The following is a 27,412-nucleotide window of genomic DNA, read 5'->3' as shown; positions in this document are numbered from 1 at the left end:
CTTTGCAACCCTAATTCCAACAATTGGTATCAGAGCAGGTCACGTCCTCCCGGGCTTAGTCGCCAGCTGCTCCAGCCCATGCCTGCTCACTTTCTCCAATTTCAGTGAGCTTTGGCAAGCGTTCGCAGGTCGACAAATATTTTGGGGAAGCATGTAGAGCTTGGTCTGCTCAGAATTTTGATTTGGGCTCATTTCGGCCTCCGTTTCCACTACAGGCAGTACTGCACAGGCTATTTTGTCATTTTGTGCAGAATTTCTGTCAATGCCGTTTTCTGCATAACAGGTGCCTTATAGTCTTCTATGGTTTGTGCTATATAGCACAGGTTGTTCCTGCTCCATTTCTCCTATTTTCGGGCAGTTTTCACATCAGGTGCAGCATTTACCATGGCTGACAACAACAACACAGATGTGTTCAAGATGTTTGCTGCTGAGGACAGGTTGGATGGGGACAACTACCCTATGTGGGCTTATATGATGCAACATGTTCTTGTGTCAAAGGGTGTCTGGAACATCGTGTAGGGCATTGATGTACATCCTGGTTCTGAGGATGTAGGCGATGTTGAGGATGTTGCAGGTCTTGCTGCAAGGATTGCAGCTGTTAGAGTTGTTTTGCCTACGGCAGAACAAACTCGTTGGGATGTTAAGGATGCGCAGGCTCATGCATTGATTGCGTTGTCTGTGAAGCGCACCATTATTCCTCACATCCGTTCAGCAAAATCTGCAAAACAGGCTTGGGATATTCTAGCAGGTCTTTATGCAAGCCGCAATGAGGCTAAAATTGCTTTGCTGCGTAAAGAGCTGGAGTCGAAGATTATGCATCAGGAAGATGATATGGACACTTTCCTTGCTAGTGTCAAGGATATCAATGAGCAGCTAATTTCTGCAGGTGAAGTCATTTCAGACAGTTCCCTTGTGCAGACTGTTCTTGATGCCTTACCAGATTCCTACCAGACTTTTGCTAGTACTTGGAGACTGATGACCCAAGGAAATCCTAAAGTTGTCAAGTTTGATGCATTATGCACATTTCTGTTGCAAGAGTCACTTTCTAGAAAAAACAGGACTAGGCAGCGTGCAGTTAAACAGGCTTTTATTGCTTCTCAAAGAAAGGGTGGTAACAGTAATGCAGCCACTTCTTATGGTTCTGCTGCGAGTGGCAAAAATTATGTTCCTAATGCTTCTGCTGGCAGTACTTCGTCTGGCAATTCTGGTGATAAGGGCAAAAAGAAGATGCGTTGCCATTATTGTAAAGCCAATGATCACTTGATCAAGTCGTGTCCTAAGTTGAAGGCCAAAGAGGCTAAGAAGAAAGAGGGTGGTTCCACTGCAAATGCTGGTTCCACTACAAATGCAGCCATTGTTGACTATTCTGTGAAAGGAGACTGTGTTGCTGATGTTGATGCAGAATGGGCTTTTAGCGCATAGTGCACTTACAATCCTGCTGTCCATGATGCATGCTTGTCAGTTGCTGCAGATTCACATGTGTGGTATTTTGACAGTGGTGCTACAAAGCACATTACCTCACATCGTGAATTGTTTACCTCTCTCGAGTCTGTCCCTCATGGGAATTCAGTCACTTGTGCCAACAACGCCTCTTATCCAGTTCAGGGAGTTGGAAAGATTGTGCTCACTACTACTAATGGCAGTTCCTTCACATTTGTTGATGCACTTTATGTACCTGGGATCAAGAAGAATCTCTTATCTGTATCCGCACTTGCTAGACTTGGACTTGTAGTGAAATTTGTGGATGACAGATGTACAGTTCATGATCTCAGTTTTGGTGATGAAATTGTTGCATCTGGGCTTTTGTGCCGTGGGTTGTATAAGCTCACTCTGTATGACAAGTGTGGATAAAATTTTGCAAATGCTGTTGCAGATTCAAGGGCTATTTCAGATGCAAAACTTTGGCATGCACGTTTTGGTCATCTGAATTTTGCCAGTTTGCTGCGTTTGCAGAAATCTGATACGGTTGCTTCTTTGCCGCCTCTTGAAGCACCTGTCAAACATGTTTGTGAAGGCTGTATTTTGGGTAAGATGCAACGTTCTAAATTTCCAAAGGATGGTTCAGTTCGGGCCACATGCAGGTTGCAGCTAGTGCATAGTGATGTTTGTGGGCCCATGCAAACTCCGTCCTTGGGCAATTACCTATAGTTCGTGACTTTCATTGATGATTACTCCAGGCATGCATGGGTATTTCCGCTTAAAGCGAAGTCCGAAGTTTTTATGTGCTTCAAACAATTTCTGGCTATGGTTGAAAATGTCTCGAAATGTACTATGGGCACCCTCCGTTCCGATCGAGGGGGGGAGTATATGTCTCATGAATTTAATGCATTTCTGGCTAGTCGTGGGATAAAACACCAATGTATAGTGCCTTATACACCTCAACAAAATGGTGTTGCTGAGAGGAAAAACAGGTCATTGACGGAAATGGCATGATGTATGGTCAAAAGTCAAGCTTTGCCGCATTCTTTTTGGCTTGAGGCCATCATATGTGCCACTTATGTACTTAACAGGTGTCCTATGAAAGCTTTGCAGTCTATTACTCCATATGAAGCATGGCATGATAGAAAGCCTTCTATTGAGCACATGCGTGTTTTTGGCTGTTTGGCATATGCTTTGGTGCCACAAGTACAGCGTAGAAAATTGGATGATAAGGCTGTCAAATGTATTTTTGTTGGTTATAGTGCTGAAAGCAAAGGTTATAGGTTGTATCATCCGCAAACAAAACGTATTCTGGTTTCTCGGGATGTAGTGTTTGTGGAAGATTCTATTCAGCCCTTGCTGTCATGTACTAGAGACAGTAATGTAAGCTCACAGGACATTTATGACACTTTTTTGCCTCTTTTCAGTGGTGGAAATACGAATGTAAGTTCCAATGAGGAAAATGTACAGCCTATGGGGGTTTCTGAAAACGTTTTAGATCAGCCTATTACTGATGCAGATGTACATGATGTACTTGATGAGGAAAGGGCTGAAAATGAGTAGGCTAGAGGTATGCCAAAATGGCTGGTGCACACTTTGCGTGACAGTAAATTGGATGCACCTTTGTCTATTCGTACTCGTTCAGGCTCTCGCCATGCATCTTATGCATCAGATTGTTATGCTTTGGCTGTGTCTAGCTTACATGATGTTGAGGAGCCTTTGTCTTTTGATGAAGCACAGAATTTAGAAAATTGGATGGCTTCCATGCAATCAGAATATGATGCACTTATAGAGAATGACACATGGACTTTATGTGATTAGCCTCCTGGAAAAAAGGCCATTGGTACAAAGTGGGTTTACAAGTTGAAACTCAAACCGGATGGTGAGATCGATCGCCATACGGCTCGACCTGTTGCAAAGGGTTATGCACACCAAAAAGGCATAGATTATGAAGAGACTTTTGCTCCCACTTGTCGTATGACTACTGTGCATTCGCAGCTCATTTTGGTTGGGATGTACATCAATCAGACATTGTTAGTGCTTTCTTGAATGGTGACATATTTGAGGAAGTTTATGTAACGCAGCCTCGCGGTTTTGTCATAAAAGGCCAAGAGGACAAAGTGTGCAAATGTAACAAGGCTTTGTATGGGTTGAAGCAATCTCCTCGTGCTTGGTATGAGAAAGCTGACACTCATTTGGTCAAACAAGGCTTTCGTAACAGTCCAATAGAAAGCACATTGTATGTAAAGCGTGAGGGTGATGTACTTCTCATTGTGGTTCTTTATGTTGATGATTTGCTGATCACTGGACCAAATGAGAGACATATTGCTGAATTTAAGGCTGATTTGAATGCTACTTTCAAGATGAAAGATTTGGGGCTGTTGCATCATTATTTGGGTATACAGTTTAAGCAGTGTGATGGTGGTATTGCCTTGTGTCAGAAAAGTTACATAGAGACATTGCTATGTAAGTTTGGACTTGAGGATTGCAAACCTATTGCCACTCCCATGGAAACAGGTTTGAAGTTGAATCTACATGATGCTGGTGATCCTGCTGATGTCACTCTTTACCAAACTGTTGTTGGCTGCCTCATTTATGTATGCAACACGAGGCCGGATATTCAGTTTGCAGTCTCATAGGTCAGCAGATTTATGCATAGCCCAGGGACTAAGCATTGGCAGGCTGTCAAGAGGATTTTCCGCTACCTTAGTGTCACTTTACATCTTGGGTTGTTTTATCCCAAGGGGGGATCATTGCCGCTAGACTTACATGCTTTTTTGGACTCAGATTGGGCTGGTTGTTTTGACACGCGAGTGTCCACAAGTGGTTTTTGTTTCATGCTTGGCAGTTCATGTATATCATGGTTGAGCAAGAAGCAACCTACTGTGGCCACTTCGAGTTGTGAGGCTGAGTACAGGGCAGTCTTCACAGCTACGTTTGAGTGTGTATGGCTCAGACGCCTTATGGCTGATTTGGGTGTTGGACAGGACACTGCCAACACTATCTACACTGACAGTCAGAGCGCATTGGCAGTTGCGAGGAACCCAGTTTTTCATGCTCGCACAAAGCACATTGAGGTGCATTACCACTATGTCAGGGAGAGGCTCTCAGTAGGAGAGATCAGCTTGGCTTATGTGCCAACACAGGACAACCTTGCAGATCTTTTCACAAAGGCATTGTCTCGTGAGAAGCTTGAAGCTTTCCGCAAAGCTTTGGGCTTACTCCCCTTTGTGGACTGATCCTGTCCTCAGGGCATGGCACTTCCCTTTACTCATGTGCCAGCTCTCGTTCACCGCATCACTCCAGGGGGGATTTGTTACCATATACATGTGGTAGTGATGTGTGTGAACACACTAGGACCGCCGGGGCATTTTTTCCCTCTTTAGGAGGTTTTTTCCCCCGTGCATTGTATATATGCCCATCACTCTAGGGCTATCTATCTTTCCATTGCACACTAAGAAACACACTCTCTATAGTGTGCCTTGAGCTTCCTTCGTCTTCTCCAAGCTGTGTTTGTTTCTCTGCAACCCTAATTCCAACAACAATGTACATAAATAAAGTCTTGGCTTGGAGCTTTTTTGTTGAAAAATTGCCTTCCACATGGGCTCACTGCCACCTGCATGTTCATCAATGATTACAATTCAAGAAATTTTTTGATTGGGGTGTTCTTGCCTCTTCCTCTAGTGTAGCTACGAGATTTCCCTTGATTAGAGAAAGAGCTAGGCGTCAAGAAAGATGTAAAAGAGTTGGGAGTAGCAAGGGAATTGGGTCGTTTCAGTGAAGGGGAGTCATTTTCATCGATACAAGGCTTGAGTAAGCTAGTGATAATCTTTACACCTTTGTAATTGGCATAAGTGGTTAGTGAAATCCCAGGTTCATCAGACTTTAGTTCTTTCACGATATCCAACATTAGCCCTCGAAAGATGTTGAAAGCAATTTGAGCAATTACTATCTGTTTAGCTTGGCCACCCAACCAAGAACAAATAAGGGACATATGAAAGTCCACTGGTTTTTCAAGGAAGAGTAGGTCAAGATGGTTGAGAATAAACCAAATGGCATGGTCAAACCACATAATGCTGGATTCGCATGAAGCTTTACGGTCAAGAAACTTGCAAGCACATTTGACATAGGGTCAAAAAACATTCCAAGTGGATTCTGTGTGGAAATATGGGTTACTTTTGGCAAACTCATGTTCCCCTTTGTTTGAATGTAGAGGCCTGTATTAGAAGGTCATTTGGAATGATCGATGAGGTTGAGGTTGAAGGGGGCTTTAATGAGTTCCCCTTTGTCAAGGAACTGTCCACCTTTGAAAATTTCGAGTTTGCAGTCTTCTACAGTAGAGGTAGGGAACCAACCATCCCAAGGCTCCATTATGTACCTACAGGATAGTTATTATTCCAATGTCCGGCCAAGTGGAAATTACCATATACTTACCTTCAGTATCAGTGCATAGAAAAGACCCCTTTTTCTATACTTAGTCAACCCAAAATGGTGAGCTTTACCATGCTTAAAGCCACAGTGGTCATAATGTCAAGCTTAAGTGATAGTTCACACTCAAAAATTTAGTACACACCAAGGGTATACCCCCCATCCCAAAATCCTTTTGATAAACAATATGCGCTATCAGTTTTCTTACCACTAGATTTTTCCAAACCAAGAAACCTAACCATATATATCTCCTACTCAAAGAAAACCAATGAACAAGTTAACGCATTGCATGAAAATTCTATTTTGTAAAGCAGTCATATTTAATATGCCAAAAGCCCCAAATTTTAAGGATTACCATCATTCAAACCATATGCAGCTTTTACTGAAAGAATCCAAAACCCAGTAGAGGGGTCAGAGCTTTATTAAAAACCATTCATCTCTATGCATTGTTATGTAAAGCAAACTCATTCAGTGGGCTATATCAGGCATCTTGTGTAGGTGATCAATATATCATAGCATGGTTATGTTTGAAATTTAAATAAGAAAGAAAATCGCGTTCAGTAGATAGTGATAAACCTGGGTTTGTTGAGCCACAAGCTCCATGTTGGTGCAATAGTGATTAACAAACAGTCCTCTTTCTTAAGAAAAAACACACACCCAAAGCTAAGTGAGGGGTAGAAATCACCCTCACCTCTTTAAATAGAGGAGGGGAGACCACCATTATTCCTGGCTTGCACAGAATCATCCCAAGTATTGAGTGTAGTATGTGCCTTCTGGGAATTGACACCATGCAACCGCCCCAGTAGTGGTCCGAGTGAGTGAAGCAAAATTAACCACAATGTCTCACAGCAGGGTAGGTGAGGTTCAGTAGAGAGACCCACATTTTTTACTTGCCAGCTACTACTACTTAAGTGGCAGTTATTAGCCTATAAGGGCTCTGTCCCATGGTAGATTTTAAACATAGTGTAAACAATTGGAGCTATCTACCCAAGGTGACATTATTAGGGTTTAGTAAAGTATTTTCCAATATGCTAAAAGCTCAAAAGCAAGTGGAAAAGTGTGTGTGTGTGTGTGTGTGTGTGTGTGTGTGTGTGTGTGTGTGCGCGCGCACGTGCGTGCGTGTGTGTGTACATGCCCTGTCCCAGGCACCATACAAAATGGGTCGCCACGCCAGTCACTTTGAGAGAGAAATTTTGTGATTTTGTTAATTATGTCACTTCTCTTGGAACCATTAAGGCAAAATTTGTGGATAAGTATCTTGATATCTTCCCATGCTAAGACGTAGTTAGAAGAGGAGTATACTATCAAGTACAGGTGGCTGATGCAGGTACTAAGAGCAGATTTATGTGGTCATTTACTGCTCTTTTTTATGAATTCAATAGGCGGGATATCTAATAGGTCTCTTTTCCAAGTAAACCATTAGTCATAGCCTCCCACACATGCGTTATGAAGTGTAATTGTAAAATTAAGGAATCGTACTCAAGTAGAAAAGAAGCCAGTTGATGTATTAAACCCTTGTCCATAGGTTGGTTCAATTTTTAGGCAGTTACGGTAAATATGATTAATTTCTTCTGAGAATGTTTTATTGTTGAGGCTTAATAAGTTATCTGTGTATCTATAAGTATGTTTGAATAGTGAAAGTTTATGATAGTTGCTTTTGTCACCCATGGTTTTGAGAAACCATTCATATTCAAAAAAGGCCAAGTATAAATTACGCATCAAAGGTGAGCAGGAAAAACCCATGGGAATGCCCAGGCTTTGGTTAAAGCACTGTCCTCCAAAGAAAATAGTGCAGTTTTATCAAGGACCCAACATATATTTTTAAATAGTTTTTCCTCATCGAAGTGTAAGGGATGAGAAGATTATGTTTTCTTAATCCACCTAGGTTTTTTGGAGAGACAAATGTAGAAGAAACCATTCTTTCTAGCATGTTTAAAGGCAAGCTTAGTCATCTGTAATAGAACATTTTTCAATTCTAATTATCCTTCCAGGGGTATGTTCTCATAGCATTGAGTAATATCGGCTATGAAGAGGTGAAAATTTTGTTTAGGGAGGTTAAGAGTAACTTCTGTGGAGTTTTTTACCATCCAAAAAGGGTTATAGTGTATTTGGAGAAAGTTAGAGCAGATTTTTTGTTTAGAGGCGCAAACAAATTCAAATTCTGAAAGTACCAAGTCAAGGCAAAGGGTGATATCCTTTGTAATGTTAGTAAAAATACCATTCGTGGCATTAGATATCCATCTAAATTTATGCTTGTGTAGTTTATATGTGGGAAAAAGTACTGGAAGTTTGGTATCTTGAAGAAAATAGCCCAATTTATCTAGATGTTTTGAATTCATATTAGTGACCTCATATAGAGAGATGTTAAGTGGTGTGAATTCTTTCCCTAAAACCCGAGAGTGAGCTGCTTTCCAATCCAAGCTCTTGCATAAAAGAGTGGGACAATTTGAACTTTTATCCAGCCCTACAATAAACCAGTCCTCTGAAAGCTTTTGAAATTCAACAACCAGTTGTGGTGTGATCCGTGTGCTTTCAGTAGACAACCATTTATATGGTAAGAGCGACATTTTTTGAAAAAAACATTGCTCAATCAATTTTGCTAAGTCCAGTAGGACTGTCTTCTCCAGTCGAAGAGTACTACCAAGGTCAGTTAAATAGCTAAGTAAAGCTGATAAAGCGAGATATGGGTTTTAGGAAAAATGGGTATGTGGTTAAGTCCTTTAGCAAGGATTTTTTGGATTGTGGTATTCTTAACAAGATAAAAGCTACATGCTTGCCAAAAGTATCAAAATCTTTACAAAAAGGAAGATATTTATCACAGGCACAATCAAAAACGTTGTTGTGTCGTAAAAAATCATTACTGTAGACTAAATTCTTAATAGACTGTTGATACTTCCAATCAATAAGTACATTATCAAGTATTTCATGGTTTCCAAAAAGTAAGTCAAAACACTCATAAAAAAGTGTCTTTGGGTGTACCTAATCCAGAAGTTCATTTTGAAAAAGACAATGTTCATAAATATACTCTTTGCAAGAAGTCTTTTTGGTAAGATGCATCCTTCCACAAGGGCCAATAGCAACCTACACAGTATAAGTGATCATAAGTCAAGAAGGTGCCGGATAGGAGTGTTTCTTCCTCTTCCCCTAGTAAAGCTACAAGAATTTCCTCTATTAAAATTAGAGGAAGAGCTAGGTGTCAAAAATGAAGTGAATGAGTTGGGGGTGCCTAAAGAGTTAGGTCTTTTAAGCGAGGGGGAGTCATCATCCTCAATACATGGCTCGAGTAAACTGGTGATAATCTTAACACCTTTATAGTTTGCATAAGTAGTCGAATATTTCCCAGGTTCATGAGAATTCAGCTCTTTAAGGATATCTAGCATAAGCCCACAAAAATATTGAAAGCAATCTGAGGAATTGCTAATTGTTTAGCTTGGACACCCAACCAAAAACAAATAAGGGATAGATGAAATTCCAACGGATTCTTGGGGAAGAGCCGATCCAGATGATTGAGGGTAAACCTGATAGCATGGTCAAACCATATAATGTTGGATTCGCAGGATGCTTTAGGGTCAAGAAATTTACACGCACATTTAACATATGGTCAAAAAAAATTCCAAATAGATTCCATGTAGAAGTCGTGATTATTTTTAGCAAACTCCATGTTCCCTTTTGTCCGAATGTATAGACCAATATTGGAAGAGCATTTGGAATGGTCAATAAGGTTAAGATTGAAGGGGGCTTTAATGAGTTCACCTTTGTCTAAGAACTTTCCTCCTTTCAAAATCCCGAGTCTACAATCCTCAATTGTGGAGGCAGGAAGATTTGACAGATAGGCCCAGGTTTCATTAAGAATTGGTGCCAGAAAGGCTTTATTAGGTAATACTCAGAGCTGATGGTCCACAACAAAAGATTCAATTTCAATTTGTCTAGATGGTAGGAAGGAAAAAACCTTGGACACTTTGGTACCATTTCCAAGAGATTCGAATCACTAAGGGAACAGAGATTGTTTTGGAATTCCTTGACAGTTTCAAGTGTTGCACTATCTCTGCATACCACCGGTTTGAGGGATAGTTGGAGCACAAGGGGTACTGACAAAAGGTGGATTGAGGCCACATAATGTTTTCAAAAAGTTTGATAATTCAGCCCCAGAAGAAGAAAATAGGGCCAGCTTTTGTTGATACTGTACAGAAAGTACAAGTAATTGGGCTATTAAATGGGAAATAGTATCAACCCCATCTTTGGAGTCCTTGTCCAAGGTAGCAAGAATCTTGACCCAATCATTGCAAGACAACATGTGTAAGATAGAGAACTTTTTATGTGAGGCAAGAGCCAAATCATATATTAGTTGAGAAGCATCCAAACTGCCAAAACATCGCAAGACAAGAGAGGTAGCCACAGAGAGGGGCTCGGAAGATAGTTCCAGGCCTTGTGAGAGGGCAAGGGTCTGCAATAGACAAAATTATTGGTAATACAGGGATTACTTATGGTAATATGTAACACAACATTTGGCCCATCGAGCCAAAAAAGTTCTAGTTCTAATAGCCAAGGCTTTTTTTTTAGAATGCTCATTTAGGTAAAACCTAATTTTTTCTAAGCTCCTTGAATGCTTCTTCGGGTCGTGGTTTACTCTCATGCGAGATGTCAATTTAAAATGTTTGTGATCTTGAAAAAAAATTTACAATTAGTCATGTAGGTTGGGCCTGCAATCCTTAAATCGGCAAAGTCAGAGACTATAATGGCCGTGAGCAGGTACCCCGAACATTAGCCTATGAAGGACCACCTAACACTAGCCAACCAAAAAAGGAATTATAGGCAATGGGTCCAACTTAGAACTAACACTCAAGCTAGTTTCCAAAGCCAGCGTCCTCATTTTTCCAAAAAGAATGGAAAAACCTTATGTATAGGACATGTGAGTAGCTATGTTTACTTGAATAATAAGACATAAATGAACTTTAACATTCAAAAGACAGTGGCTTTAGAGAAAAGGAAATGATTAGTACAAAAACAACTCAAAATTAGAATTATCTATGTACATGGCATATAAGAATGAGGTCTCATTCTAGTATACAATGATAATGACTCATTGAAGAAGTACTTCCCAATTAGTAGGAGCTAGTGTAGTCATGGATAGACATTTGCTTCAAGCCGAACAAATTCCAAGGAAGAATAGAGTCCTCACATGCATCCATTCAATCAACACAACATATACGTTAGTCTTGAATGCGTGTTACATGTGTCAACGAACTATATCAGTTGTTATCCATGTCCAACTTACAACTTTTTTTTGCTTTAAACAAACGTCCAAAGTGTAAATGTATTTCTATTTTGTTAAAAAATCTTTAAAGCTTGTAAAAAAGGGCCATAACCTCTTGGAATTATGGTATTTATTATATGTACAATTTCTATATAACCCAGTCTTTAATAGACCTTAAATAGATATTTACATATGTATCATTTTGATCAAAAGGCCACCACCTCTTTTGATCCAAGTGACTTAATACCACCATTAGTTCAAAGTTATTTTTTGCCTACTTGTTAACTGAGTCAACGTCAGTTAACAGAAGCTGCTAAAGACCGAAGACATACGAATGCACATCGAGGATGAATGCAAAGAAGCAGTAAAGATTGGAGTTACACATTTTTCACGTTTTCCCAAAATGGTCACGTATTGTAAATTCTCAAATTATTTCAAGCCATTGGAATATTTTAATGTGTTACGGGCTCAATGGGAGTTCCAAGTTTTAAAGAATAGGTCACTTACTATGCTTAGGTTGCAGATTTAGTAAGTGGTGAGCCCTAAAGGCCTTGGGCGCCCGGACATTGCATATTTTTACCCTAGGTATATAAGGCAGTGTGTAAAAGAAATTAAGGTTCTCAAATCATTTGTTGAGAGCACTCTTTAGTGAGAGCTCTTGAGGTATGTGGCTATGGAGTACTTGAGCTTCTCCTTGCTCATGAGACTTGATTAACACTAATCAATGATTCATTCTCTCTCCGATGCCTCTCTCTTACTTCTTATGATTGCCTATGATGCTTAGATTAACTAGATCTTAACTAATTAGTAGTTAATCCCTCTCTAATCTTGTGTGATTGCCCTCTTTTGCTTCTCTGTATATGTAGGTTTGATTGGAGCGTGGTGCTCGATAGATCTATGTGTGTGTGCTTGCGATTAGTTTGTTGCATGATAGAATTAGTGTTGTGTGCATCTTGCAATCGTAGTGTGTGTGATTGAGTTGATAAGAGGTGAAGAGAACTGGATATGGAGATTGCCCTTCATTGCGGCTTAGCTCCTCCATAGGCCGATAAGCTCACCTCGTGGAGTTAACCATTTGTATTGCCACGATTAGCTCACTAACCGTGTGAGTGTTTCCATGCCCTCGCCGGGTAGCTCATCCCTCCGGATTGATAATTTTGTTGGTCATTGGAGCTATTGCAACGATGGGACCCCCAACATTTGGCGCCGTTGCCGGGGACAATGGCCTGCGCTAATGTAATTGTGGCATAAACGAATGCGTTCCCTCACTAATTTCACTACTAATTTCACTTGTGTGTTTATGTTTTTGTGGATTTTGAACGTGTGTGCATGATGCATTGTGTTCATAATTCCCTAATGTGTGACCATATCTTGCCAATTGTGTGTTTACACACACTAACTTCTCACTAACCCTTTGCTAATTTGACTAATTATTGCTAACTTACTAGTGTGCTATGTAGGATTGGAGCAATCGACCATCCAATTGATCTTCAACGGAAAGGTAATTAAGGTGGTATTCTCAACCTCCCTAGAATCTAAAGATGTGTAGAATTGTGTAGATATCCCACCATGATGCAATGTAATGTGATGCAATTTAATGCTATGCTATGTTGATGCAATGCAATGTTGATGTTGTGGATTGAAAATTTTGCGATTTTTCGTTTTCACGCCGTCGTAATGCCGAAATTTTTAAGAATTGGCCGCGCATGAATTTGATAAGTTTCAATTGCTAGTTGATGAATGTGTGTTGCTAAGTTGGTGCTTAATCGAGTTAATTGCATGCTTGGATGGTCAATTTCAAGTGTGTGTGCACTAAAATCAAGTATGTGTGCATTCTAATTGAGTGTGTGTATGCTAATTTTAGGTGTGTGTGCACTAATTTTCCCATGTTTGAGCACTTAGAAATCAATGTCTGCGTTATGATTTGTGAATTGTGATGATTGATGTGTGTTGTGCTCATGCCTAACTATTGATTTGTGAAGTCACATTGCAAATCCGACAAATTTAACCCTTTTGTGTGCGCACCTAAAGATTGGTAAAAACTGCCAATTTTTTAGTGTGTGTGTGTCCCTAAAAAGTGTGTAATTTGCATGGTTAACGTTTTGCTATTTCCGAGGACCGGGTTGATATTTGTGTCGTAAATCGTATTTTTGGTAAAATCTACTATTTTCGGTGTGTTTTTGCATGTTGGAAATGATCGATTGTGAATGACAATGATTTTCTAGTATTCGAATAAAAAATTGGGATTTTTTTGGCAATTTTTGGGATTTTTTGGTGATTTTTTTGGAGTTTCGGTCAATTTTTGGCCTATTTTTGGCATTTTTGGAAATAAAAAATAAAAAAGGGAAAGTTGGGTTCGGCTCCCGCCGTGCCTTGTGGCGCATAAAATTCTCCGTCAGGTAAATCTTTCCGATCTCTTGGGACAGTTTCCTTCGATGTTAAAAAATAAAATTAAAAAAAATCTTCTTCTTTTTCCTCTACTGTCCGCTCTCGTTTCATTCCGCGTGAACACACCAATGTATTTTAACCGGCTGAAATCCTAAAAATCCCAGTTAGATTTTGAGCTTGCCTTGAAGAAAACCGAGAATTTTCACAAGTCTAGTGTGATTACCGGCAAAAGCTTCGAATTTTGACCTAAAAACCAGGAGAGCTTCGAGCTTGCCCTTATTTTCCCACATGAACCTTCCCTCTCTCTCTCTAATCTCATTCTCTCTCTAACTCTCTCACTTACTCTCTCTCTCTCTCTCTCTCTCTCTCTCTCTCTCCTTATTCTCTCTCTCCTCTCTCTCCCTTTTTCTCCCTTCAACTCTCTTAACTTTTCCCCACAACGTTTGCCATCGTTGCGTGCAGGCGCCCTGCATCCACTGCCCGGGTCCCCCGCGCATGCTCTGTCCCTCTCGCGTCTTCTCCACGCGACATCTGCCTACCGAGGATCTGCCTACCCTCCACAATCAGTGCTGCCATCTCCGCACGTGCGTGTTTCAGCGTTGTCAGCATCCCATCAACGCAGCGGCGGCAGTGGGTATTGGGTAGGTTAGCAAATAATAATAATTTAAAAAACATAAAATTTATTTATTAAAAAAAACAAAGAGATTAAAAATCTCTTAGAAAATTCAAAAGAAAAAAGAAAAATTCAAACATTCAAATTAAAAATCAAAATCAAAAGAAACATTAAAAAATTCACAAGAAAGTTTTAAAATTTTCACAAAAACATTAAAAAAAAAATCATACAAAATTAAAAAACTCATAAAAATTTCAAGAAAAGAGTAAAAAACTTTTTTTAACAAAAATTCACAATTAAAAAGAAAAGCATTAAAAATTCACTAAAACAAATAAAAATATCTTAGAAAAATCTATAAAAATGAAAAATTGACAGAAAAAATCATAGTAAAAGGTTAAAAACTTATCAAAATCCAAACATTCACAAATAAATCAAAAGTGACAAAAAAATCATTAAAAATTCACAAAAAATCCAAAATTGATCCGAAAAAATCCTTAAAAATTGTAAAATTTCACAAAAAATCCAAAATTGATCAAAAATCCCAAAATATTCATAAAATCTTCTTAAAAAATTAAAAAATTCACAAAAAAATTATCAATCAAACTTTCCAAAAAAAATCATTAAAGATACCAAAAAACTAAGAAAAGTAAAAAGAAAATCGCCAAAAGAGCTAGAAAAAATCTAAAAGACTCAGAAAAATCCAGGAAGTACCTGTAAAAACCAGAAAAAGCCAGCTAGAGCCAGAAAAAATCAAAAAAGCCAGGAAGAGCCAGCAAAAGCCCGAAAAAGGCAGAACTCGCCAAAAAAAAAAACATTATCGGAGAGTCACACCAAGCAAACTGAGCAAAGCAAGCAAAAATTGAGAACAGCGATCAGGAAAAATCGAGCAAACACCGCAAATCGAGCACATCACGCAAAGTTAAGTAAAAAAACAGCCGAAAAAAGCTGAAAACGAAACTCAAAGTCGTGGGCGGCAGACAAATTTCTAAATTTGTCAAAAATCAAGTTGAAAATCGATAAATCACGCTGGATTGCAGATTAATCTGTTAAAGGTTCAGGTTTTCATCGTTTCCAAAGGTTGTAATCAATTTTGAAACTATCAAGCTAGGGTTAATCAACTCTTGCGAGTCTGAAGAGCAGTCAACTGCAAAAGTGCTTTGACTAAAACAGTTTTATCAAGCTAGGCAGGAGAAATTCTGCTAATCAACACTAGCATCTTCTAGGGGACAGTTTTTGTAGATTGATCCAACATAGACTCAAATCGAGCCGATAGTTCAAGTACAGCAGTGGCAACATATGCACAACTGCAACAGACCAGATTTTACAGCTATATGGCTACAATGGGGATAAATTTTTGTACACAGATACAGAAGGTCATAGGTATATTATGAGTAGCAAAAGCAACACTGGAGCCAAGATCCTATTGATCAGAGTAAAGCCAAATTCACAAAACTCCCAGATGTTCACAAACTTCAGTGGAGCCATGTATTGTAAGCTTAAAGATGAAGTGCAGATAGAAGTACAAAAAATCAACCCAAGTGGTTATCCAGAAACCTGCACTAGTCCGCAAAGCATCCATTTGGTGCATATGCAATCAGGGTCATTATACATGGACTACAGTGGTCAGATCTATAGTCGAGAACCAGAATTGCAAGATCCAACAAATCAACCAATAGAAGCCAATATAATTGGAGAACCAAACAAAAGACGGTACAAAGGTCAAGCTGGAGCAATCGACAGCTTGATGCTCAGTGTTTTAAAAGAATATACCGACAATTTGGCAAGCACAGAAGCAGAAGCTTCTCAGCAAGAGCTTGACATGATCAAGCCAAATAAAATACTACCAATCGTGGCATATTGCTCAGATTGTGGACGAAAAGGTGGACACTTTTCTGAAGATTGTCCAAGAAATCCAGACAACAGGGACACATCAACCACCAAGAAAAGTACAGAGCAAATTGGAAATGCGAATCTCGATGTAAGTGCATCTAACTTGTCACTTTTAATGCAATCGGATGATTCTGCATTAACATTAGAAGCACCAATGAAAGCATTGCAAGTTCAAAATCAGCATAAAGATGCACAGGCACCTGAAAAGCTTAAAATTGATTCTTTGAACAACAAATTCTTGCACGAATTTAGTCAAGGTATCGAGATATCACCAAAGGTTGAAAAGACTGTTAAATTTGCAAATGATTTTGCATCCGCTGCCACAAGTGTGCAATCATTCACGAGTCTTAAGGGACACATCAAACAGAATGATGTTAGCATTGTATGGTACACATCATTCATATGCACACTATGTAGACCAAACAGGAAAACTGTACAAAAAAGATCAACCTGTGTTTGAATGACCCACATACGAGCTCATAGAAGTGCATCCAGTGAAGATCAGAAAGGATGGTTTATTTCAGAGGAAAGAATCTATTATAGCCCATCCTCTCTAGAGTTGAAGGATATTACCCAGGTGAACCCAGAAATTTGTTCAGATCCAAACTCTCCTCCATTTGAAATCAAGATTCGATGTTGTGACCAAACGAACATATACTTTGACCAAAACAATCGTAGATATAGACGGGAGTCTAGCATCTATGATGCATTGGATCCTAAAACCACAGAAGCTCATATCATAGGAGACCCATGGGATAGACAATATCAGGGCAAAGATAATGCTATCTACAGCTTAACTTGGGGAATCATTTTTCATGTTTCACAAAGATACATAGGAAACTATGTAGAAGGTTTGCAGATGCCAAATGTCAACAGTGCTGTCCAAAGTGTACCTTCACAGTCCCAAAAGGTGAACCTAAATCAGAGCCAAACAATTTTGAACTCTTACAATAAAGCAGGCTATAGTGATCACCCTAGGAAGGGGGGAGCTGTTAATCCATCAAGCTCAGCTCTAATACCAGGAAATGCTACACCAGTTAGAAGCCCTAGAGCTTCTAGCCAACAGACCCCTTCAAGGCAGAAACCATTGAAAGATCATATGGTTGTTGGAAGTTTCCAATTGACCAAGGTTCCCTCAGAATCTACAGACAAATGCTTATATGAATATTATCAGGAACAAAAGTTTCAGCTGATCTCCACAAGTCAGAGTTAAAAGCCGACAAATCCCATAGTGTTCAAACAGTTACATGTGATCAAGCTCACTATGCATATCAAGATGCACATGGTAACGAATACCAACAAGATCATGATCTTGTACAAACCCATACGGATGGCACGACTGAAGTCAAAGGCTATCTGAGGATGATGCAAAGCCTTAAGCTGCCAGAACAGGTGACACAAAAGTCAAAGTCAATAGAAGCTAAAGTCAAGAAAGCTACACAAAGGTCACCACCAAAATCTCCTCCAAAGAGACAAATTTTTCCAGAAAGTACAGTGGATCTTTTAAGGTCAAAGGTTACTCAAATGCAGGTAGACAATGCTCAACAATTGCAAAAAAGTACAATATTACATCCAATGGAGTCAACATCGATGGAAGCAGGTGGTCAAAGCAAAGAAAATGAAGATAAAACTAAACCAAAGGACACTACCACAGCAAAAGCAGTCAATTCAGACACAGATCTGGAGAAAATCAAGTGCAATATTGTTGGTGAAAACGAAGAAAAGCTATCAAGAGAAGTAAAAGCTAGATTTTCAGTTAGACAAGAACCTCATGTCTTTTTGCACTTGGAAAATATGTGGCCAACCACAGCTGGAAGATGCTCCTAAATTTGTGAGCATATCAAGAGACAAACGAGCAGAATGCTGGGGAATCATCTCCACTACCATTGAAGTGAGTTCACAGATCATCATAGCTCAATTTCATGTGATCATGGCAAGAGATATGCCAGAAGATATCATAATGGGAATGCCAATGGCCCAGATGATGTTAGAGATACAGAATGCAAACAAGATGCAGTCATCACATAAAACAAAGGATGAAGACCAAGACTGGTCACTCGCGGACAACGGCACAAAGTCCTCAAACATAGTTAAAATGGAGACTTATATCAAAGCAGATCTTATTGAAGATGAAACATCTCCATCGAACATAGCTTCAGAAGAGCTTAAAGCAAATCAGGCAATAGCAAGTGAAAATCAAACAAAACAAAGAGCAACCACAGAAGCTACTGAGCAGAGAATTCCATCTAAGCCAGAAGTTAAGAAGAACAAAGTTGCAGAAAACCAAGAAGCAATAGGAAGTCCAAAGATCAATCACTCATTGCGAGCTAAATCAGCTGATGTAAGTCAAAGTGCAAAACAGAGTCTCAAGCCACCCTCCATAGAGACACAGCTAGATCAAGATGAGACCATGGCAAAATCAAGACAAAGATCTTCAATAGAACCAAAAATTCCAAATTCAGAGTTGCAAGAGTCACAAGAATGAAAGACAAATCGTGCAGACAAAGGTAAAGCTAAAGTGGAACTTCCACCGACTAGCAAAGAAGTTGTGACAACATATGCCTCTACATCAAAGAACCCTCAGGGATCAGCTTCTTCAAGCGATTCAAGCTTTCAAAACTTCAAGCCAATTGCTGAACCAACTAAAACATCAAAGGGGACACCCAAAAAAGCAAAGATATATCAGCCAAAGTACTCAAGAAAGCAAAGGAAAGTCAAGCAAGTGTTTGTTCCGAGCAGTTTAGTCAAAGTCAATGATCCAGTTTGGGTTAAGGACGAGAAATCAACACAGAAAGACAAACACATGGGATGGATAGCATCACAATGGAGCTTAAAGTAACAAGAGTACTATGAAGGTAATAGACAGATTTGGGTACCAAAACCGTAGGTTAGAGCATATGAAGTGACTTCAAGTCCCTCCCAAGAAAGAAGGCCCACAAGGTATCAACCTCAACAATATCCTAGGATACCTAAGAAGCAAGTATGCAACAGAACAACATTGAAATATGCTAAAGTCTACCACAATTTTCAAGAGGATACAGAACAAAGACGGATCCCAAAGAATCCTCCTCTTGGACAAGGAGTCTACACAGGTTATACAAAGATTTGGCTACCAGTCAACCACAAGCCAACTACAGCTACACCAGACCTGCATGAAGATCTCAAGAAATCAACAAGACCTAGAGCAAAGCAAAGGCAACAACGAAGATACAAAGGTTATCCAAAAAATTTGGATTCCTAAATCTTCCAATGCTCCTAGTCAAAAGCCAAATACCGATAGCCAGTAGAGGCCTACAACAACATCAAAGACTCCTATCAACAGGCCTACTTGGAGAATCAAACAAATAATGGAGTCTTCACAATCAGAGAAGGACAACCCAACCAACGAGAATGCAGATTCAAAGATGATAAAATAGGTATGGCAAAGAAACCTTCAATGCCAGCTTGGTCCTTAGTAATCCTCTTTTTGAGGATTCAAGCTTACTTTTACCTGAAGAAATGTTTGTAGTAAGCTCAAGAATGTAAAAAGTCAAGTTGCCAGGGTGCAAAAAACACTCTTTGGCATAGTCAGAGTCGGGCTGCTGAGCCATAAAATGAGCAAAGCATTAGTCCCAAAGCTTCAAGTCGGATTAAACTATGTGCTAAGAGTCGTAGTTATTAGGCTTACGCTCAAGCTGGAAGAGTTGAGCATATCTAAGTCGTGTTGCTCATGCTGGATGAGATGAGCATAAGAGTCGAAGTCTATTAACATACAATTAGTGGAGTGTCGTAGAGTCCAACACTCACGCATAGTGCACAGTAAGATGAGAGCACATATCCTCCTCATCAAAAACCATTCTTAAAGGGGTGCCAGCTTGCAAAGCCATGTCGTATGCTTTTATAGCTGCACCATCTTTCTGAATATCCCCTCAAAATCTTTCTTGCACAGCATATTGTTTCCCATGTATTTCTGTGTATGCATAAATAGGATGTCCCATCATTGGACATATGCATTAGACACTCTTTTTTGCTTCCACCTATGCACCTTGAGTGGACTACAACAGGCAAACCAATGTTCCATCATGCTACCCTTTCATATTTGCTACCTTTTTAATTCCATATCTATCAACAAATAATCCCTTTAGTACTTTATTAATATTTCCCACGCTAATAAGTACTCCAATAATGCGCTTATCCCAAAGGCACTTTTTTCCCACTGGGTTTTTTCCCTTTGGTCATCCAGGTATTAGAACCTAATATAGAACCTCATCATTCTACCTCCCTTGTACATACTTTTCATAATCAGCCTCATCATTATGCTACAACGTACAAATGCAACATCATCTCTCACACCACTGAAGATGCTACAGCAAATTGAACCTCATCAACAAATCCAACGACAAATGAAGACAATTAGCCCATCAACATCCAATCAAAACCTTCCTTGGCCTCCACGGACACCTTTCAGCAGTGCCCGAGGACGGGCACTAAAATAGGAAAGGGGGAATGTTAACTGAGTCAACGTCAGTTAACAGAAGCTGCTAAAGACCGAAGACGTACGAATGCACATCGAGATGAATGCAAAGAAGCAGTAAAGATTGGAGTTACACATTTTTCACGTTTTCCCAAAATGGTCATGTATTGTAAATTCTCGAATTATTTCAAGCCATTGTAATATTTTAATGTGTTACGGGCTCAATGGGAGTTCCAAGTTGTAAAGAATAGGTCACTTATTGTGACTAAGTTGTAGATTTAGTAAGTGGTGAGCCCTAAAGGCCTTGGGCACCCGAACATTGCATATTTTTACCCTAGGTATGTAAGGCAGTGTGTAAAAGAAATTAAGGTTCTCAAGTCATTTGTTGAGAGCACTCTTTGGTGAGAGCTCTTGAGGTGTGTGGCTATGGAGTCTTTGAGCTTCTCCTTGCTCATGAGACTTGATTAACACTAATCAATGATTCATTCTCTCTCACTATGCCTCTCTCTTACTTCTTATGATTGCCTATGATGCTTAGATTAACTAGATCTTAACTAATTAGTGGTTAATCCCTCTCTAATCTTGTGTGATTGTCCTCTTTTGCTTGTGTGTGCATGTAGGTTTGATTGGAGTGTGGTGCTCGATAGATCTATGTGTGTGCTTGCGATTAGTGTGTTGCATGATAGGATTAGTGTTGTGTGTGTCTTGCAATCGTAGTTTGTGTGATTGGGTTGATTAGAGGTGAAGAGAAGTGGATATGGAGATTGCCCTTCATTGTGGCTTAGCTCCTCCATAGGCCGATAAGCTCACCTCGTAGAGTTAACCATTTGTGTTGCCACGATTAGCTCACTAACCATGTGAGTGTTTCCATGCCCTAGCCAGGTAGCTCATCCCTCCGGATTGATAATTTTGTTGGTCATTGGAGCTATTGCAACGATGGGACCCCCAACACTACTTCTCAATCATTTACCATCAAGATTTTACACAATTTTTTCATTCTCTTACTTAGTGTGGTAAAATTTAGCCAAACAAATCTCCTAAACTAATCAAGTAAATGCGATACATCTCTTACCACTTCCATCTTTAAAACCATTAGTCAAACATAGTAACTTTGTCCTTAGCTTTAAAAACCTTATCTTTAGAAAAATCCCTCAAAAAAGAAAACATCGTTCTACACCTCAAATAGTTGTCTGTTGCTTGGCTTAAGCAAAAAAGCACTCTGCTAGGCATACCAAATCCTCTAGGTTAAGTTAGAGGAACCAAGAAATTCTAACATTTGTACAAACAAGTGTAAATAATCCATGCCTTAAGTGAAAAAAACCATGAAACCCAAACTGTTCAGTCACGGCATCTCCATCATGGTATGCAATGTGACCCAGATTATAGAGCGCACTATATCATCAATGTGACACGGTAAGTGGTACTGGGATCTATTATCGATTTTTTTGAGCCCACTATGTGGGATATGGTGCACACCTTGAAGGCTTTGGTCTTAAGAATGGGGTCTTTTTAAAATTGCGGCTTTATAATTATTGAGCCATAAGAAGTCCAAAAGGAGCTAGCCCTCAGTAATGTTGGAATTAGGGTTGCAGAGAAACACACACAGCTTGGAGAAGACGAAGGAAGCTCAAGGCACACAATAGAGAGTGTGTTACTTAGTGTGCAATGGAAAGATAGATAGCCCTAGAGTGATGGGCATATATACAATGCACGGGGAAAAAAACCTCCTAAAGAGGGAAAAAATGCCCCGGGGGTCCTAGTGTGTTCACACACATCACTACCACATGTATATGGTAACAAATCCCCCCTGGAGTGATGTGGTGAACGAGAGCTGGCACATGAGTAAAGGGAAGTGCCATGCCCTGAGGACAGGATCGGTCCACAAAGGGGAGTAAGCCCAAAGCTTTGCGGAAAGCTTCAAGCTTCTCACGAGACAATGCCTTTGTGAAAAGATCTGCAAGGTTGTCCTATGTTGGCACATAAGCCAAGATGATCTCTCCTGATGAGAGCCTCTCCCTGACATAGTGGTAATGCACCTCAATGTGCTTTGTGCGAGCATGAAAAACTGGGTTCCTCGCAATTGCCAATGCACTCTGACTGTCAGTGTAGATAGTGTTGGCAGTGTCTTGTCCAACACCCAAATCATCCATAAGGCTTCTGAGCCATACACACTCAACCGTAGCTGTGTCTCATTGATATCCTTGACACTAGCAAGGAAAGTGTCCATATCATCTTCCTCATGCATAATCTTCGACTCCATCTCTTTACGTAGCAAAGCAATTTTAGCCTCATTGCGGCTTGCATAAAGACCTGCTAGAATATCCCAAGCCTGTTTTGCTGAACGGATGTGAGGAACAATGGTGCGCTTCACAGACAACGCAATCAATGAATGAGCCTGGGCATCCTTAACATCCCAACGAGCTTGTGCTGCCGTAGGCAAAACAACTCTAACAGCTACAATCCTTGCAGCAAGACCTGCAACATCCTCAACATCGCCTACATCCTCAAAACCAGGACGTACATCAATGCCCTGCACAATGTTCCAGACACCCTTTGGCACAAGAACATGTTGCATCATATAAGCCCACTTAGGGTAGTTGTCCCCATCCAACCTGTCCTCAGCAGCAAACATCTTGAACACATCTGTGTTGTTGTTGTCAGCCATGGTAAATGATGCACTTGATGTGAAAACTGCCCGAAAATAGGAGAAACGGAGCGGGAACAACCTGTGCTATATAGCACAAACCGTAGAAGACTATAAGGCACCTATTATGCAGAAAATGGCACTGATAGAAATTTTGCACAAAATGACGAAATAGCCTGTGCAGTACTGCCTGTAGTGGAAACGGAGGTCGAAATGAGCCCAAATCAAAATTTTGAGCAGACCAAGCTCTACAAGCTTTCCCAAAATATTTGTCGACCTGCGAACGCTTGCCAAAGCTCACTGAAATTGGAGAAAGTGAGCAGGCGTGGGTTGGAGCAACTGGCGACTAAGCCCGGGAGGACGTGACCTGCTCTGATACCAATTGTTGGAATTAGGGTTGCAGAGAAACACACACAGCTTGGAGAAGACGAAGGAAACTCAAGGCACACAATAGAGAGTGTGTTACTTAGTGTGCAATGGAAAGATAGATAGCCCTAGAGTGATGGGCGTTTATACAAGGCACGGGGGGAAAACCCTCCTAAAGAGGGAAAAAATGCCCCGACGGTCCTAGTGTGTTCACACACATCACTACCACATGTATATGGTAACAAGTAATTCTATAATATTAGACCCACTCCACTACTATTAACCAATTCACCATGGATTTAGATACTTAAGTGTTGATTTTCAAAGGCTGAGAGGAGTAGCAACTAAGGTTTTGAATTGCCAAAGAATACATTAAGCAAACACTTAAATTCTATTAACATGGCTGAAAAGAGAGTAGAATGAACATTGATAGCTTTGATTTTGCACTTGAAGGTGCTAATGATGATGCCCCCATGTTTGTTAATTATCTTGTTACTAGGTTGCAGCAAGCTATGGGAAACCCTGCTTTGCAAGCCGAAGTTACTCAACAGCTTCACGCTTATGGGATTTTCCTTCCTCTCCAAGAGGAGAAAGAACTTAGGAGGCCTCTTGAAGAGACCCCCAAAAGAAGACTTTCTCCCATACGAGAGGAGGAATCCAAAGAGCAAAAAATTAATGAATCTTTAAGTTCCTCTAAAGATGTGGCTACACAAAGATGGCGATCTAGACGGTCGCAAACTCCTCCCAAGAGGAAACGTTCAACCCATAGTCCTTCTCCTCATCACTCCAAAAGAGAAGAGACAAAACAAAGGAATAGAAGGGCAAGAAAGAGGTCACCCTCTCCTCCGTCTTCTTCACCTTCCTCCTCTTCCGATGAAAACTATGGCTATTCTCCTAGAGAATACAAGAGGGGAGGACATCGCAAATCTTACCCTGCATGGCAAAGGTCACAAAATATCAAGAAGTTCGGAGAGGGAGGAAAGATTATCTCTTTTCTCACCTATGATGTCACCTTTGGTGTTTCCAACAAAGTATTGGCCTTCATCCAGCAATTTGATGCAGCCTTTGGAGATGAGGGCTTCGCAGAGTCCTCCAAGCTACACCATGTAGCTATGCACTTCCAAAAATTGGCTCGTCAATGGTGGGCTAGCCTTCGTGGCAACATCGAAGCCCCAAAGACATGGAAAACTCTACAAGTTTCCATCATGAAACAATTCCTTGCAAGAGATGCAAAGGAAAAAGTGCTCACCAAATGGTGCAGTTTGAAGATTCTCTCTCATGAGTCTATCCACAAATATGTAGACAAGTTTTTGGATTTACATCTCAAGGCTATTGTCTTACAAAAGATAGACTTCACCGACCAAAAGAAACAATTATGTGGGGGATTACCTGAAGAGATGGCCGAGTACATAAACTCTCAACGGCCTAGTTCTATCACCGAAATAATCCACCATACTATGGTTACTTCGCGCATCAATTTCCAACAAGGGGCTAGACGGAATGTCAAGCCCATGGAAAACAAAGACAAAAATGATGCAAAGCAAAAAACCAATGCCCAAATTTCTTCCCAAGGAAATTCCAACAACAACAACAACAATCGGTCCAAGGAGAAGGGAATTTACAAAGGTAAAAATAAACTCTCTTGAAGAGCTTGAAAATTTTTGCAAGGACCATAAATGTTTTAAGTGTGGGGAGCAAGGACATGGCTATCGTTCTTGCCCCAAGAAAAATGCTCACAACAATGAGACTCCTAGAGCTTCCACCATCGAAGCTCCAAAAGAGGATGCTCATTGCAAAGGATCACCTCTCTCCTATGCTTGGGGGAAGGTAAGGGAGCATGATGCCTTCATCTTGTTTGACCCTGGCTCTACTCACAACTTCATATGAATGAATTTGGCCACCAAGTTTGGCATTCAAGCTTTCGAGATTGGAGATGATGTAACTATCGATACCGCTTTCAAGGGACAGCAAGCCTCCGTTACTCCCTTGGGAAGTTGAGGCTTCATGTCCAAAGCTATGTCGACAAAGAAGAATTCTTTATCTCTCCTCTCCAACATGAGGATGCTATCCTAGGGGCACCATGGTTCAACCGCATAGCTGCCAACATGAAGTTTCCTGAAAGGAGAATCTACTTCACCTACAGAGAAAAGAACATGTATATTGATGCTAGTGAGTCTGGTCGTACTATACCACTGTAAATCCTCCTGCTTTTGATAAATTAATGAAGAGCTCCATTTTTGTGTACATAATTTTTGTCAAAGAGTGCCTCAAAGGTCCTAATGTTTCATCAAATGTAAATGGTAGGAATCAACAAGAGTTAGACTTGTCTAATTTTCTAAAAGGATTCCAAGATGTATTCATCGATGATATCCCTATAGACTTACCTCCAAAACAAGGGGATGATGACCATCAAATTGAGCTCCTACCAGGAAGCTCACCAGCTAATAAGCCTCCTTATCGAGTTTCCCAAGCTCAACAAGAGGAGATCATGAGGCAACTGTAAGAATTGGTAGACAAAGGGATGGTGAGGCCTAGCTACTCTCCCTTTTGTTCTCCGGTCCTTTTAGTGCAAAAGAAAGATGGTACATACCACCGTGTGTGTGGACTATCGAGCACTAAACTATATCACTATAAAAAATTAATTTCCCATGCCTCGGGTAGAAGATCTGTTTGATAAGCTACAAGGATCTACCTACTTCAATAGGATTGACCTTAAAAGTGGCTATCATCAAATAAGGATAGTGGATGAAGATATCCTAAAGACCATGTTTCATACAATGTTTGGTCCTTATGAATATCTAATCATTGCCTTTTTGCTCGACTATGCATCAGCTACATTCAATCGTCTAATGGAGAAAATCTTTAAACCCTACCGCAAATTCACTAGAGTGTTCTTTGATGATATCATCATCTACTCCAAGTCCTTGGCAGATTACAAGAAACATCTCCAAGTGATTTTTCAAGCATTGAGGGAGAACAAGGCTTTTCTCAACCAAAACAAAAGCGAATTTTTCCTTCAAGAGATTCAATACTTAGGTCATATTATCTCTCAAGATGGTAATAGTATGGATCCATCGAAGTTAGAGGTAATAAAAGCATGGCCTAATCCAAGGAATCTACATGAGCAAAGAATCTTTATTGGTATGTGTGCATACTATAGATGCTTCATAGCAAAATTTTCTCAAATAGCAGGACCATTACATGACTTAACAAAGAAGAGCGTTAAGTATTCATGGACTGCTAAGGAGCAAAATGCTTTCGACAAGCTCAAAGAAAAGCTTACCTCTCAACCAGGCCTCATGCTTCCGGATCTCTCAAAGCTATTTGAGGTCAAATGTGATGATTGTGGTGATTGCCTTGGATTAGTCTTGCTTCAAGAAGGGCATGCCACAACATATGAGAGCCGAAGGCTCAATACGGATGAATGGGTCTTAGGCATTTATGAGAAAGAGTTTTTAGCGGTTCTACATGCCCTAGACACATGGAAGCACTATTTATTGGGGACTCCATTCATTTTACAAACCAACCACCAAAGTCTCAAGTACTTCATGACGCAAACTAAGCTTTCCGACAAACAAATGAGGTGGGAAAATTTTCTTTCACAATTTAATCTCCATATTGCTCACATTGCTAGTAAGCACAATCAAGTGGTCGATGCACTTTCACGACGACCAAAAGTTAATGCAGTGTCTATAGCAACCCACAAAGATCTATCTTCTATGATAGATGAGTATGCTATTGACCTTGATTTTAGAGAAATAATGTCAGTCCTTGCTTTGGGGAAGAAAGAGGAACCATTCACCTTGCAGGATGGTTATCTTCTCCATGGAAACAGGCTATGTGTTACCCACTCCCTTCGTGAGAAATTCATGTATGAATCCCATGCTCCTCCCTATGCGGGGCATAGAGGTATTTCACCTACTCTCCAAGGAGTAGAAACATACTTCTATTGGCCTA

Source organism: Adiantum capillus-veneris, chromosome 28 (assembly GCF_014529385.1).
Source record: "Adiantum capillus-veneris isolate H3 chromosome 28, ASM1452938v2, whole genome shotgun sequence".
Lineage (NCBI taxonomy): Eukaryota > Viridiplantae > Streptophyta > Polypodiopsida > Polypodiales > Pteridaceae > Adiantum > Adiantum capillus-veneris.
The sequence above is the reverse complement of the archived record's forward strand: the minus strand, read 5'-3'. Positions refer to the sequence as shown.